The sequence below is a fragment of the Callithrix jacchus genome, chromosome 15 (genome assembly GCF_049354715.1).
Source record: "Callithrix jacchus isolate 240 chromosome 15, calJac240_pri, whole genome shotgun sequence".
NCBI classification, from domain to species: Eukaryota; Metazoa; Chordata; class Mammalia; order Primates; family Cebidae; genus Callithrix; species Callithrix jacchus.
In genome coordinates this window covers 1,165,062-1,180,961 of record NC_133516.1, presented here as the reverse complement: position 1 = coordinate 1,180,961, position 15,900 = coordinate 1,165,062, and the positions used below count along the sequence as shown (strand labels likewise).

Genomic DNA, 15,900 nt, shown 5'->3' with positions numbered 1-15,900 from the left:
AACATCACAGCAGCCTTGGCTGGAGGGAGACTGTGGGTCTTTTGGGGAATAGAGACTATTCTGCAAACACGCTGTTGCACTGTGAATTGTCCTGTGATTCCCAGTCTCATCTGGGTGTATAGGAAGCTGATAACTCACAGAAAAGAAGTCCTGAGGTAAGTCGCTGCTCCCCACTCTGCTGTTATGAAGTGATTCCTGAGCACTCAATACTCATGCACACTGGACAGTAATGCAGCTTCCCTACTCCCATGACAAGGCTTCACCCTCAGAAATTGTGCTGAGACAACTTGTGTTTCTAGAGTTTTCTGCCAATAGGCTATATAAGTTCCCAGATGACTCATGGCTTACTTTTATCCCCAGATCTTGAATCTGCAGCAGTGACCTGTTCTCTCCACTAGTGTAGGCTTCCAGATCATCCATCCCTTGCATCTGCCTGCATTGCACGAATTTATAAGTCAGAGCTACCCCACCTCCCTCGACCAGTAACTGCAGCACTAACCAGTCTTTTCACCAACTGTGTACTGTTCCCTACCCATAGGTTTTCTCTTTTCTTTTCTTTCTTTCTTTCTTTCTTTATTATTTTTTTTTTTTTTGAGACTAACTTACACTCTTGTCACCCAGGCTGGAATTCAGTGGTGGGATCTCAACTCATGGCAACCTCTGCCTACCGGGTTCAAGATATTCTCTTGCCTCAGCCTCCTGACTAGCTGAGATTACAGGCGCATGCCACCACTCACAGCTAATTTTTGTATTTTTACTGGAGACGGGGTTTCACCATGATAGCCAGGCAGGTCTCTAGCTCAGCCTCAGGTGATCCACCCACCTCGGCCTCCACAAAGTGCTGGTATTACTGGAGTGAGCCACCGTGCCCGACCCTATAGGCTTTTGATAGCATGTTCTCTTATTCTTTTTCTTTTCCATAAATGCTCTTTCACAATCCCAAAGCCACATGTCTGGTGCCTAAATACCAACCCTACTGAAAACCCAATGTCCACGAGGTATGGGTAAATTATTTCGACCTACTTATTGTAAGCAGAAATACAAAATAAAAATGAAACTCTTAATCAAATAAAAAATAAAAAACCAAATTTACTCTTCTTCTTAAAAAAGTTAATTTATATACCTTTTGTATGTAAATTGTTTCTCTACTTTCTGTCTAAGTATCTATGAAATCTATTTCTGCTCTAATTTTTATTTCTTATTCTTTTATATTTCTCTCTCTCTCTCTCTCTGTCTTTTGAGATGCAGTTGAACTTTTATCGCCCAGGATGGAGTGCCGTGGTGCGATATTAACTCACTACAACCTTCGCTTCTCAGTTTCAAGGGATGTTTCATTCTCAGACTCTTCAGTAACTACAATTGCAGGCCCCTGCCACCACACCCGGCTAATTATTGTATTTTTAGTAGAGACTGAGTTTCACAGTATTGGCCAGTCTGTTCTCGAACTCATAACTTCAGGTGATCCGCCCACATTGGCCTCCCAAAGTGCTGAGATTACAGGCCTGAGCCACAGTGCCCAGCATATTATTTTCTTTATTATTCAAACATTGAGATGATTTAGTTGTCCTTTTTGAAATACTTTGTGGATTAAACTCAGGATTTTTAACATATTTTTATTTTTTTAATATAGAAATATAGCACTATAAAATTCTATTTTAGAACTGTTTTGTGGGTTTTTTGAATCCCAGAAGTTACTGTATGTTGTGTTTCTATTTTTTCCCTCTCAATATTCTTTCTGATTTTCCTTTGCTTTTTCTCTTTGACTCACTGGATGTTCAGGAACATATTGTTTACTGTTCACATATTTGTGAGCTTCAAATTTTTCTTTGGCTATTGATTTGTAGTTTTCTTAAATTGTAGTTTTAAAAGGTGAAACATCAGGGCATGGTAGCTCATGACTGTAATCCCAGTACTTTGAGAGGCTGAGGCAGGTGGATTACCTGTGTTCAAGAGTCTTAGACCAGCCTGACCAACATGTTGAAACCTCATTTTTACTAAAAATACAAAATTACCTAGGTGTGGTGGTAATTTTAGCTACTTGGGAGGCTGAGGCAGGAGAATTGCTTCAACCCGGGAGGTGGAGGTTGAACTGAGCTAAGATCTCACCATTACACTCTAGCCTGGGTGATAGAGTGAGATTCCATCTCTAAACCAAAACAGAAACAAGTTGATATCATTTTAATATTTTTAAATTTGAAAAGACTTTGTTTTGTTTTGGCCCAACATACAATCTATTATGGATAATGTTCCATTTGTGCTTGGTAGGAATGTGTCTTCTCATACTGTTACATGAAATATTCTATATATGGTCCTATAGGTGCAATTACTCTGTAGTGCTATGCAAACATGTCATTTTCTTTCTAGCTTTCTGCCTGAATAATCTATTAAGTAGAGTAACAAGGTCCTCTACTATTGTCATATTTGTCTGTTTGTTTTCTAAACTTTTCTTTACGTATGTTGATATATTTATATGCTCCAAAACCCAGGAGCTAAGGGCTTCTATACAAATGGAAGAAAGCTGCCTTCCTCACACAAGCTTCATCCAGGGAAAAAGAGCAGTGGGAAACGATGGTGGGGTGGTGGCTCGGATGCAAGTGGCCCAAGGCTAGGACCCAAACTGATGCCCTGGATGCCCCCAGCCAGTTCTCCCCTGCTTGCCCTCTCCCCGAGGCCAGCCCAGAACTACCTGCTGCTGCCTAGGCACCCTCGGACAAGTCTTGGGACCTTAACTCTGCATTGTGCTAGTTCAGGGAGACTGGGCACCTCGGTAAACCCAGACTGACTGGGGAAGACAGAGCCTACACCTCCCTAGGTGCCAGATCCATCTGGCTGCTTGGAGCTCAGGAACTAGCCCCCAGCCTGACTGCAGAGGCTCCTCTGGTCACCCCTTGCAGCTCAGGGACCCCCGGACCTGCAGTGGGTGGCAGGGACGAGCATGCACCCAGAAAGGGGAGCATTCTGCTCTAAGGCCAGAGGTGGAGAAAGCCCTGCCTCCCACCTCCCCCAATCGCCATGTCTCTGGCTTTCCAAGATACCTGGTGACCTCCAGGCACTGTCATCGAGGTTGCTGTGTGGCTTCGGGTTTGTGACCTCCCTCCCCACCACCCGGGAGACCGTGGCCAGGGGCACAAAGATTGCTGGCCACTGTTAGAACCCAGAAAGTCTAAAGGCCTGCCTGCCTCAGCTGGTCACCCCCAACCCCCACCTGCGTTCGCCATTATTCCTGGTCGCCCAGTGGAGCTTCCCCTGGAGATAGGGTTCCCGTCACTCCACCCTCCCATCTTAACTGTTGTTATGATAATGTGAATACTCCTCACCCCAATTTGCCATCTTAACTATGCCCAAGTATTACCCCACCTGCCATTGTAACTGAACTTATGGTAATATATACTCCTTTCCCCTACCCCCACCACTGTAACTGATTATATCCTGTAACACCCCTGCCCCCTCCCCAAAAGATTTACTCCAACTTATAAAACCAACTTGTCCCGACCCGCGGGACGAGCAACGCGGACCCTAGGGAGGAAGTGGGGATTATGGGAGAGACAGGAGACGCGAAGAATGGAGACAAGTCAAGGGATCTGATCAAGTCTCATTTATTAGGCACAAAGCAGCAGCTTATAAGCAAGCAAAGGCGGGAAAACTTGGGGTAATCGAGTCAGAGAGTAACCATGGAGATGAGGCACAGACTGGCCTCGTGATTAAGAAGAAAGTGGAGAAGAGATAAGTGGGGCAGGATGTGGAGAGATAACAAGGCCACAAGACTGCTTATCATCACCTTTAAGATAGCCAAATGGCTACTGCTTCCTACGGGTCCCCCTTTTTAATTTTATTTAAATGGCTGAATACTTGCTGGGGCCATGCCTGTCTTAGGTCGAGAGACACACCTACAGTGATGCCTTTTACCCTTACCCGTCATAGGGTGAGCGGGAATCATGTTCCGACCCCCTGTCTTAGGTGGGAGCATCTTACTGTTAGGCTCTCAGGTTGCCCGTCATTGGCTAACTGGCCCATCTCACCAAGCAATATTAGAGGTGGTTGGCACTACCATAGCCTAAATCCATCTCTAATTCTCGATCAGCCATTTCCAGCTTATGGTAATGGATCTGTAGGGGCTGCATTTTTAACGCATCAATTTGTTGTTTAACAAAAGCCATGACCTCGTTAAATATGAGAGGCCCCACAGCTAGGAGTAGAAGGAATCCAATAAAAGGGCCGAGGAGGGGAAGGAGATAAGGAAGGAACCCATTCAACCCTCCCCATAGTGGATTGTCGAGGAGTGCCTTTCTTCTTGCCGCTAAATCTTCTTGAAGGGTTTTTATCTTATCTCTAACAATGCCAGAGCGGTTGGCATAGAAACAGCACTTCTCCTCTAGTGCTAGACACAGTCCTCCCTTTTCTGCGGTGAGTAGATCCAGGCCTCGGCGGTTTTGCAGGACTACTTCAGCCAAGGAATCAAGCTGATCCCTAAGTCATACTGTTGTCCAAATCCACTATCAGTCATAGGTATAGGTGTTAGGATTATCACTAGTAAGAGCCACATGATTGTCTGAAAAGGAAAGGGGAGAAAGAGATAATCCTCAGGGTCTAGGTTATTCCCTGGGATGGGTTATTATTTTCCCATTCTGACATTCCTTTACAGTCTATTTGTTTCACTAGTCTTTCAGGTAGCCATCTGGCAGAATCTACTTCTTTAGCATACACACAAACTGATCCCCTGCCCCAAATTAATACGGGGTCAGGGCCGTGCCAGGAGCCTGTCATAGGGTCCTTCCACATTACGGATGCAAATTTCGTTTGAGTTTCTGATTGCCAATGGCGTTCTGCAGCGGAGTGTCCATCTTTGTCTAAAGTTAAAAAATTGAGTATGAATAGTGAATGTGCTATGAGGTTTCTGGGGGACCCCTTAATGGGGTACCATTCCCCCTTTTTAATTTTCTGGAGGGTCAGTTTTAAGGTAAGATGAGTTCTCTCAACTATTCCTTGGCCTTGAGGATTATAGGGGATGCCAGTTACATGCTATATGTTTAATTTAGAACAAAATCGGGCAAAGGCTGAACTAGTATATCCTGGCCCGTTATCGGTCTTGATTTTTTGTGGGCAGCCAAGGGTGGCAAAAGCAGACAGTAAGTGTCCAATGACCTGTTTAGTGGCTTCTCCTGTTTGGAGTGTAGCAAACACATATCCACTACAGGTATCAACGCACACATGAACATATTTAAGATTACCAAATTCTGGGATATGGGTCACATCCATCTGCCAGAGTGCATTTGGGACTAGGCCCCTAGGATTGACACCTAAATGGGGCACAGGTAAATGGGTGGCACATTGTGTGCATTCCTTAACTATTTGTCTAGCTTGTTCCCTGGTAATGTGGTGTAGCAGCCTGAGAGAGTGAGCATTAAGGTGGCGCAGGCTGTGCGTATGTTGAGCTTGAGATAATGGAGTTTCAGTTTCAATGGCATAAGTATGGAGGCTGCGGGTGGCCAGGTCAGCTTGTTGATTGCCTTGTGATAGTGGTCCAGGCAATCCTGAATGAGCCCGAAAGTGCCCAATAAAGAAAGGATGAGTTCTGCTGATAATGGACTGTTGCAATTGTTTGAATAATTTTGCAGCTGAGGAGGTATGTTTGATAATGGGGGCTGTCTCTAAGTTAGGTATAGACTGAGCAATGTATGCACTGTCAGTATAGACGTTTAAAGATTGATTGGGAAAAGCAGAGAATACTGCTGCTACTGCTTGCAACTCAGTAAGTTGAGCAGAAGAGGATTGAGTCTGAAATTGTACAGTGTGGCCTTGAGTGACATAGGCAGCTATACCTGTAGATGAGCCATCAGTAAATACGACGAGTCCATCAGGTATAGGTTCAAGTTTTGTAATTTTAGGAAAGACAAACTCATGCCTACTGGCAAAGGTAATCAATTTGTGAGGAGGATAGTGATTGTCTAATTGTCCTGAAAAGGAAGCTAACGCCACAGGCCAAGCTTCAGTAATTTGCATAAGCCATTGAACTTGTTCTTTACTGTACAGCTGAACAATCAAGGAAGGCTCCTGACCAAAATATTCCTTGCCCATTGTTCGACCTTGGATAATTAGACTTGCTACCATAAGGTAATATGGTTCAAGGACCCCTTTTTGGCATATTAGGAAGGCGTACCCACATGAGTGGAGCAGTCTGCCAGAACACAGCGGTGGGAGATAAAGAAGTCTGGCAAATGATGAATTGAAGTGGCTTGCTATAGTCCATGAAGGTGATGGTTTGGCGATTAATGGCATGTCTACAGTTTGGATAGCCTGAATGCCTTCAGAGGTTAACTCATGAGGTGAGGTGGGGTTTGGGTCCCCATTTAGAATATCATAGAGTGGTTTAAGATCTGCTTTGCAGAGTTTTAAATGAGGTAGTAGCCAATTGATATCTCCTAACAATTTCTGAAAGTCATTAAATGTCTTCAGTTTATCTAGCCTAAGCTGCACCTTTTGTGTGGTAATTTGGCTCCCTTTTAGCTGGAAGCCTAAATATGTGTAAGGGTCTGTGAGTTGCACTTTTTCAGGAGCTATTAACAGACCATGCTGAGTAAGAGATGTCTGTAAAGCTTTAAAACAAGAAAAGACATCTTGTCCAACTCTTCCTGCTAAAAGTATATCATCCATATAATGGATAATATAAATTTCTTTCCAGGTGTCTCTAACAGGTTGAATGGCCAAAGCAACAAAAGATTGGCACAAGGTTGGACTGTTAGCCATGTCCTAACATGGAGGTAGTACTTTCCAGTGATATCTTTTCATAGGCTCTTTAAAATTGGTAGAAGGCACACTAAAAGCAAAACGCTTTTGATCCTCTGGATGTAACGGAATAGTAAAGAAACAGTCTTTTAGGTCAATAACAATCTTGTAATAGTTCAAGGGTATGGCAACAGGGGAAGGGAGTCCAGGCTGTAGGGCCCCCATGAGGACCATGGACTTATTGACTTCCCTAAGGTCCTGTAATAATCGCCATTTTCCTGACTTTTTCTTTATGACAAAAATTGGTGTGTTCCAGGGAGAATTGCTAGGTTCTATATGCCCCGCTTGCAACTGTTCCTGTATCAGTTGTTGAGCGGCAGCTAATTTCTCTGAAGAAAGGGGCCATTGGTCAACCCATATGGGGTTATCTGACAACCAAGTAATTTTGTCTGCATGGGCTACAGGACAGACCACGGCCCCTACTGAAAACACCCTATCCCTTTCCTATCTGTTTGTAATTTGGCCTCTATAGGACTCAAAATTCCAGTTTGGTTTTTTCCCAGCCCAGTACCTGGCACGTATTCATGTTTGAGCATCTGGGCGGTGACAATCTCATTGGAGCTGCCTATGACCATGCCTATTTGTGCTAGCAAGTCTCTTCCCCAAAGGTTAAAAGGCAGGCCTGCAACAATATAGGGCTGGATTTGGCCTTGATTTCCCTTTTTGTCCTCCCATTTAAGCATTTTTATACTTTTTTCTGGATTTTTACTCTGTCCAATACCAGTGAGATGAGTAATAGTAGCGCTCACCGGCCATGTGGCAGGCCATTGTTTTATACTAATTATAGTCGCATCGGCTCCGGTATCCACCAACCCTGTGAACTCCTTTCCATCTAACCACAATGTCATCATGGGCTTTTTTGGGAGATATCACTTCTGCCCAGTAGACATCAGAGGAACCAAAGCCTGAGTCACCTCTATTGTTTTTGACAATCTTATTATTAGTTTTACACAGAGGCAACAGTAAAAGTTGAGCAAATCTCTGTCCAGGGGAGATAGTACTTATGACTTTAGGAGAAGCTGCCATAACTTTAATTTCTCCTGTGTAATCATTATCTATTATTCCAGGGAGAACTTGCAAACCTTGTAGTGTGAGGCCGCTTCGCCCTAGAATAAGTCCAAAAGAACCTTCAGGCAGAGGTCCAAAGATGCCTGTAGGCAATGCCTGAACCCCCATTTCAGGTGTTAGTACTGTATGGGAGGTGGAACAGAGGTCCAATCCTGCACTTCCTGCTGTGGCTCGGCAGAGGCTTGAAACGGATTGTTGGCTGGAGGAACAGAACTGACTGCCCCAAAGATCTGTCTTTGTTTGGGGGCCTGGGGCTGGCCCCTCACCCCGTTTCCCTGGTGCGGGGAGAGTGGCTGTCCTTGGGCATCTCGTTTTGATTTACATTCATTAGCCCAGTGTTTCCCTCTTTTGTATCGTGGGCACAAGCCAGGAACCTTAGCATTAAGAGAGGGTTTTTTATCAGACTTGCAATCTTTGGCAAAATGGCCGTTAGCACCGCATTGAAAACATTTGTTCTTTGATTGATTAGATAAAAACTGTTTCACAGTGTAGCCCTGTAGGGCTGCAGCCATGGCTAGTCCCTGTTGATAAGCTGAGCCTATGTCTGAGCACAGGCGTATATACCCTGAGAGGTCTGTGTTCTTTTTGTAAGGGCGGATGGCCGCTTGGCAGGCGGCATTGGCGTTTTCAAATGCTAGCTGTCTAACAAAATCTGTTCCCGCATCTGCACTGCCAAAAATTCTGCCAGCAGCTGTAAGAAGGTGGTGCACAAATTCTGAAAAGGGCTCATCCGGTCCTTGTTTTATGCCGGTGAGGGAAGCACCGACGTCTCCTTTAGTGGGCAACTTCCGCCAGGCTCTTGTATCTGCAGCTTGAATTTGGGCATAAAGACCTGCATCATACTGCATTTGTGCGTCTCTGGTAGCGTAATTGCCTTCACCAGCTAGCATGTCAAAATTCCAATTATTATTAGCCTGCGCGTTATGGCGGGCAGTTTCCTTACAGCATTCATAATACTCAGATTTCCACAATAAATAATCACCTCCCGAGAGGGTGGCTCGGGCTATCGACTGCCAATCCCCAGGGGTCAGCCAATTTTCAGCCACAGGCTCTAAGATAGCAGTAGTATAGGGAGCAGTAGCTCCATATTGTGCTACCGCAGTTTTCAATTCCTTAATTATTTTGAAATCGAGACCAGCATGGTGTCTCCAAGCAACTCCCCTATCATCGGTGGTTTCTGTTACGGGAAATGCTTTCGGATCATCAAGGTCTAGCAAAGAATTATTTTGGATGGGTTGCCTCGGTGCTGCTCCTCGTCGGGGAGGGGCAGTGTTTTGGGCGTTTTGAGGCTTAGCCTCGTTTCTGGCTTTACCTATCTTTATTTTCTCAAGCTGTTCAATTAGCTCCTGATGTTCTACTTCAAGCCTAATTTGTTCTTTCAGGGAATTGATTTTTTCTTGTAATTCTTTTTGGGGGTCAACAACGGGACACGCTATTGGAGGTGCCGAGGGTCCCTTTCTATAGGGTGGAGGCTGCGGTCCATAAGTGGACCAGTCTTGGTTATTTTGTCGAATGCCTCGTCCTCCAAATCACCCCAGTCTATATTTGACCCAGAAGTTTCCTTATCTATAGTCCAGTCAATTACCTTAGTCTGGTTCGAGGGTTCAATTTTAGGCTTATCAGGCTTGCCAGGCCTTTGAGTCTGTTTTCTAGTTCCCTTTTTGATTTTTTCTAAAGGTGGATTCTGGTTCTCGGAGGGGCACTGAGTCCCTCCGGGTGGTCCTTTCTCGGAGTCACTATCAAAGGACATCAAATCCTCATCTTTGTTAACTAGTGGTGACTGTGCCTTTTTATTTACATGCAGCGGCTTGGAGTCATTAAGATCCTTTGTACTGCCGGAGTGGCTCTTATCAAGTCCTTCTTTCAGGAGAGACTCTCCCTGAGAAATTACATTAGCAATGAGGGGATCACAGTGTTTTTGAGTTAAAATCTCATCTATCAAATTCCAATAAGAAAAGGCTGTGACCGGGACCTTTTCGGGCCCAAAAGTACTGTAGTAATCTTTCAAAGCATCTCCTACCCTTTTCCATCGTTTTTGGTCTATAGTTCCTTCCTGAGGGAACCAAGGGCAGACATCCTGAATATAGTCAAAATATTTACACAATTGTTTTATTTTCACCTTTACTCCTCGCAACTTTAAAGCTTTGCTTAAACTCTCTATAAACAACTCATGCTGGCTGATTTCCTGTCCCATATTCGCTGTCCACCTACCGGAGCGCGAGTCCGTGGCAGGCTCCCACGACGCTCTTTCCTCCGGGTTTCTTAGTTCTCCTGTGCCGGCCGATCCTGACGGCGTCCCTCACTGTATTCCTCGTACTCGAGCTCTCACGTTGGGCGCCAGTTTGTCCCGACCCGCGGGACGAGCAACGCGGACCCTAGGAAGGAAGTGGGGATTATGGGACAGACAGGAGACGCGAAGAATGGAGACAAGTCGAATGGAGACAAGTCAAGGGATCTGATCAAGTCTCATTTATTAGGCACAAAGCAGCAGCTTATAAGCAAGCAAAGGCGGGAAAACTTGGGGTAATCGAGTCAGAGAGTAACCATGGAGATGAGGCACAGACTGGCCTCGTGATTAAGAAGAAAGTGGAGAAGAGATAAGTGGGGCAGGATGTGGAGAGATAACAAGGCCACAAGACTGCTTATCATCACCTTTAAGATAGCCAAATGGCTACTGCTTCCTACACCAGCTCCTATCCGACCACCCTTTTTGGCATTAGACCACCTGCACCCAGGTAAATCCAGTCATGTTGCTCACACAAAGCCTGTTTGGGGGGGGTCTCTTCATTCAAATCAAGCATTTTTAACAGGTGCTTGCACCTGTGGGATGGAAAATAGGCTCCCAGTCTCCAGCCCGCACTGTGCCAGGACACCCGAGTGAGCCTCAGCCCTTCCCTAACCCCACCCCACTAGGCAGCCGGCCACAAGCCAGCTCCATGGAGGGCAAGGTGGCTGGGGCGGCCCCCAGCCCGCCAGGTGGGTGTCCGGTGCTGGATCCAACAGGTACTATAGGCGTTGTCTGCCGATCACTCTCCTACTCCGAACATGGGACCCGAGAATGCCAGGGGATTTGGGCCACCTGGAGAGGGGCAAGGACTGAGGGAAGAAGAGCAGAGAGGGAGCTTTCAGGTGAGACCGAGAGCGGGTGGCGGCACTCACCTCCAGCTGGGCCGGGGTCCGCAGCCAAGTCACCTCCCCACCGCGTGGGAGGCTATCTCAAAGGCCCGGAGGGTGGGCCGGCATGAGCTCCCTCATTGATTCTGAGCGTGGTCTGGATGCGTGGATGCATGCCTCCCTGTCCTTGTCCTCTGCTTCCATGTGGGGACACGACTCTCACCCCTTGCACCGTGCTTCTCTACCACTCTGGCTCCAGCTGGCCAGGTGGGCTCAGGCCCAGTACCCGGCTGTCTCCTTGTACCCTGGAGCACAGTGGCTGAGGCGCCCAGGAGTTGTGCTCCCTAGAAACTCCCTTCAGTTCCGGCCTCCTTCACAGCTCCTCTTCGGCAGTCCCCGGAGGCCTTGCAGCCGTCCGCAGCACCATCCCAGCTCTGCTGGTGAATGAGTTCAAGAGCCAGGCTTCCGGGCTCACCTCGGTCTCCTGCACCCTGGCTCCTCCCAGGGTTGGGGAAGCCCCACCACCACCCTTTGCATCTCTTATGACTCTTCGGTTTCCAGCTGCACAACCTGAGGAGCGCCTTGATGTACGCGCACTCACACTCTGGCACGTCTGCATGCACACGTGCACATGCATAGCACACACAAGCAGACACACGAGGGGGCGAGCAGGAGCTTGGCAGACGGTGCTCTTCCCTTCCCTTCCCAGGGGAACTGCTCACGTTAACTCTGGCAAACTGCTGCTCCTTGGCACAGGACAACTCACCCGAGTGCCAGCTGCCTTCACTACTTCATCCCAGTTGCCCACACCCTAGGGCTATGATCATACCTAAGCCCAGGGGGAAAGCAGGGCACCAAGGTGGACGGCCTGTGGCGAAAACTGTGGGGTGGCGGCAAAAGGGGGGTTTCTCATGACCGCCCCAGGAGACATCCAGGGAGGTACTGCAGCTGAAGGGCATCACCCGCACACCACAGATCTCTCTCCTCCAGGGCCTGAGAATATGTGGTGTGACGCCCATTTTTTCCGAGGTCATATGATGTATCTAATGTGAGGAAGCGGGCACTTGGACAAAGGTGTGAGCTACAAATTTGCAGACTGTAAGCAACCTGCCAATGTGCTGACGTCTGTTGAGTCTACACCCAGACCCTGAAATGTGTGTGTGGTGAGTTCTGTGTGTCTCTGTGATGTGAGTGCACTGTGTGGAATGTGTGCGGTGAGCGGTGTGTGTCTGTGTGAGGTGTGTGCACTATGAAGTGTGTGTGTCTGATGAGTAATGGGTGTCAGAGGTATGTGCACTGTGTATGTGTGTGGATTGTGTGTGGTGCATGATGTGTGTCTAAGGTGTTAGCCATGTGAACTGTGTGTGTGGTGAGTGGTGTTTGTGTGAGGTGTGTGCACTGTGGGGGGTGCGTTGTGAGTAGAGTGTGTGAGGTGTGTGTAATGTGTAGTGGGGGTGTGGTTCTCTGATGTGTGTGCACTGTGGAGTGTGTGCGGTAAGTGGTGTGTGTCTAAGATATGTGCACTGCAGAATGTGTGTGTGAAGTGTGTGGTGACTGGTGTGTTTCTGTGTGAAATGTGTGCACTGTGAAGTGTGTGTGTGAAAAGTGTGGTCTGAGGTGTGTGCATTGTGGAGTGTGTGTGGAGTGGTGTGTCCGTGTAAGGTGTGTGCACTGTGGAGTGTGTGTGTGGTATGCAGTCCTTGTCTGTGATTTGTGTGCACTGTGGAGTGTGTGTGTGCTGAGTGCTGTGGGTCTCTGTGAGGTGTGGGCACTGTAGAGTATGTGTGGTGCTTTGTGTGTGTGAGTTGTGTACTGTGAAGTGTGTGTGTGAGGTGAGTGGTGTGTGTCTGTGTGAAGTGTGTGCCCTATTTGGGGATGGTGACTGGTGTGTGTCTGTGTAAGGTGTGTCCATTTTGGAGTCTGTGTGGTGAGTTGTGTGTGTGAGGTGTGTGCACTGTGAAGTGGGTGTGCACTGAGTGGTGTGTGTTTCAGGTGTGTGACTGTAAGGTTTGTGCACTGTGGAATGTGTGTTGAGTGGTATGTCTGTGAGGTGTCACAAAGGTTTGTGCACTGTGGAATGTGTGTTGAGTGGTATGTCTTTGTAGAGTGTGTGTGGTGAGTGGTGCATGGCTGCGTTGTGTGTGCACTGTGGTGTGTGTGGTGAGTGGTGTGTGACTTTGTGAGGTGTGTACACTGTGAAGTGTGTGTGTGGTGAGTGGTGTGTCTGAGGTGCCTGCACTGGAGTGGTGAATGGTGTGTGTCTGTGTAAGGTGTATGCACTGTAAAGTGTGTGGTGAGATGCGTGTCTGTGTGAGGTGTGTGCACTGTGGAGAGTGTGTGGTGAGTGGTGTGTGTGTGAGGTGTGTGCACTGTGTGTGTGTGAGGAGTGGCATGTGTCTGTGTTAGGTGTGTGCATGTGGAGTGTGTGTGTGGAGTGAGTGGTGTGTGTCCGTGTGAGGTGCGTGTACTGTGGAGTGTGTGTGTGGTGAGTGACATGTGTCTGTGTGAGGTGTGTGCACTGTGGAGTATGTAGTATGTGGTGCTTGTCTGTGTGATTTGTGTGCTCTGTGGAGTGTGTTTGCTGAGTGCTGTGTGTCTGTGAGGTGTGTGCACTGTGATGTGTGTGTGTGAGGTGAGTGGTGAGTGTCTGTGTGAGGTGTGTGCCCTGTTGTATTTGTGGGGGTGACGACTGGTGTGTGTGTAAGATGTGTCAATTTTGGAGTCTGTGTGTGTGGTGAGTGGTGTTTGTGTGAGGTGTGTGCACTGTGGAGTGGGTATGTGTTGTGAGTGGTCTGTGCTGTGTCAGGTGTGTTTAATGTAAAGTGTGTGTGTGGTGAGTGGTGTGTCTGGGAGGTGTGTGCACTGTGTAGTGTGTGTGGTTAGTGGTGTGTGTTTGCATGAGGTGTGTGCACTGTGGTGTGGGTGTGGTGAGTTGTGTGTCTGTGGTGTGTGCACTGTGGAGTGTGTGTGGTGAGTGATGTGTGTCAGTTTCAGGTGTGTGCACTGTGGAGTGTGTGAGTGTTGAGTGGTGTCTCTTTGTGAGGTGTGTGCACTATGGAGTGTGTATGTGGACTGCAAGTGGAGCATCATGTGTGTCTAAATTTTGTGCACTGTGGTGTGTGTGTGGTGAGTGTGGTGTGTCTGTATGAGGGGTGTGTATTGTGGAGTGTGTGTGTAAAGTGTGTGTGGTGCATGGTGTGTTTCTGTGAGAAGTGTGTGCTGAGGAGTGTTCGTGGTGAGAGGTATGTGACTGAGGTGTGCACTGTGGAGTGAGTGTGTGAGGTGAGTTTTGTGTGTCTGTGTGAGATGTGTGCATTTTGGAGTGTGTGTGGGGTGAGTGATCTGTGTTAGTTTCAGCTGTGTGCACTCGAGTGTGTGTGGTATATGGTGTGTGTCTGTGAGGTTCGTGCACTGTCGTGAGTGTACATGTGAGTGTTGTGTGTGTGAGGGGTGTGTATTGTGGAGTGTGTGAGTGAAGTGTGTGTGGTGCATTGTGTGTTTCTGTGTCAAGTATGTGAGCTGCACTGTGTGTGTGATGAGTGGTGTCTGTGAGATGTAGGCACTGGGAGTGTGTTGAGTATGTGTGTCTGAAGCGTGTTCACTGTGGAGTGTGTGTGGTATGTGGTTTGTTTCTGAGGTGTGTGCACTGTTGGGTGTGTGTGTAGTGTGTGTGGTGTGTAGTGTGTGAGTGGGGTGAGAACTGTGGTTTGTTTCTGAGGTGTTTGCACTGTTGGGTGTGTGCGTGTGAAGTGTGTGTGGTGCATGGTGTGTGTCTAAGATGTGTGTACTGTGGAGTGTGTGGTGAGTGGTGTGTGTCTTTGAAAGGTGTGAATTGTGAGCTGCGGTGAGTGGTGTGTGTGTGAGGTTGTGCACTGGAGTGTATGTGCGGTAAGTGGTGTTTCTCTTCATGAGGTGAGTGAACTGTGGAGTGTGTGTGGTGAGTGGTGTCTGTGTGAGGTGTGTGCACTGTGGAGTGTGTGTGTGGTGAGCGGTGTGAGTCTGAAGTGTGTGCCCTGTGGATTGTGTGTGTGTTGTGAGTCATTGTGTCTGTGTGAGCTGTGTGCCCTGTGGACAGTGTGGGTGGAGTGTGCGTGGTACATGGTGTGTGTCTTTCTGAGGTGTTGTCACTGTGGAGTGCGCGTGTGAGGTGAATGGTGTGTGTCTGTGTGAAGTGTGTGTACTATGGAGTTTGTTGGTGTGACTGGTGTGCATCTGTGAGGTGTGTGCACTTTGCAGTGTGTGATAAGTGGTGAATGTGAGGTGTGTGCATTGTAAAGTGTGTTTGTGTGGTAAGTGGTGTTTGAGGTGTGTGCACTGTGGAGTGTGCATGGAATGTGTGTTTTGTGTAGTCTGTGAGACGTGTGCACTGTGGAATGTGTGTGTGGTGCGTGGTGTGAGTCTATGAGGTGTGTGCCCTGTGGAGTGTGTGTGTTTTGTGTCTTTGTGAGGTGTGTGCACTGTGGGGTATGTGTTGTGGTGAGTGGTGTTGTCTGTGTGAGGGGTGTGCTCTGTGGAGTGTGTGTGTGTTGTGTGATGTGTGAATGTGAGGGATGTGCTCTCTGGAGTGTGTGTGTGTGTGTGTTGTGTGGCATGTGAATGTGAGGTGTGTGCCTTTTGGAGTGTGTGCATCTGGTAACTGGCATGTGTCTTGGTGTGGTGTGTGCACTTTGGGTGTGTGTTGTGAGTGGTGTGTGTGTGAAGTGCGTGCACTGTGGAGTGTTTGTGTGTTGAGCAATGTGTCTGTGTGAGGCGTGTGCATTGTTGAGTGTGATGAATGGTGTGTGTGAGGTGTGTGCACTGTAGTGTGTGTGTGGTGAGTGGTGTGTGTCTGAAAGTTTTGCATGGTGGAGTGTGCGTGGAAAGTGTGTGGTGTGTAGTGTGTGTCTGTAAGGTGTGTGCACTCTGAAGTGTGTGTCGGATGAGTGGTGTGTGTTT

General features: G+C 47.7%; 1 protein-coding gene across 1 annotated transcript in view; it reads left to right on the top strand.

Moving 5' to 3' along the window:
* The window catches only part of LOC118151079 (uncharacterized), a 113,576-nt gene that overhangs the window by 67,636 nt on the left and 30,040 nt on the right, over nucleotides 1-15,900 (top strand). The gene's annotated exons all lie outside the window — the stretch shown is intronic.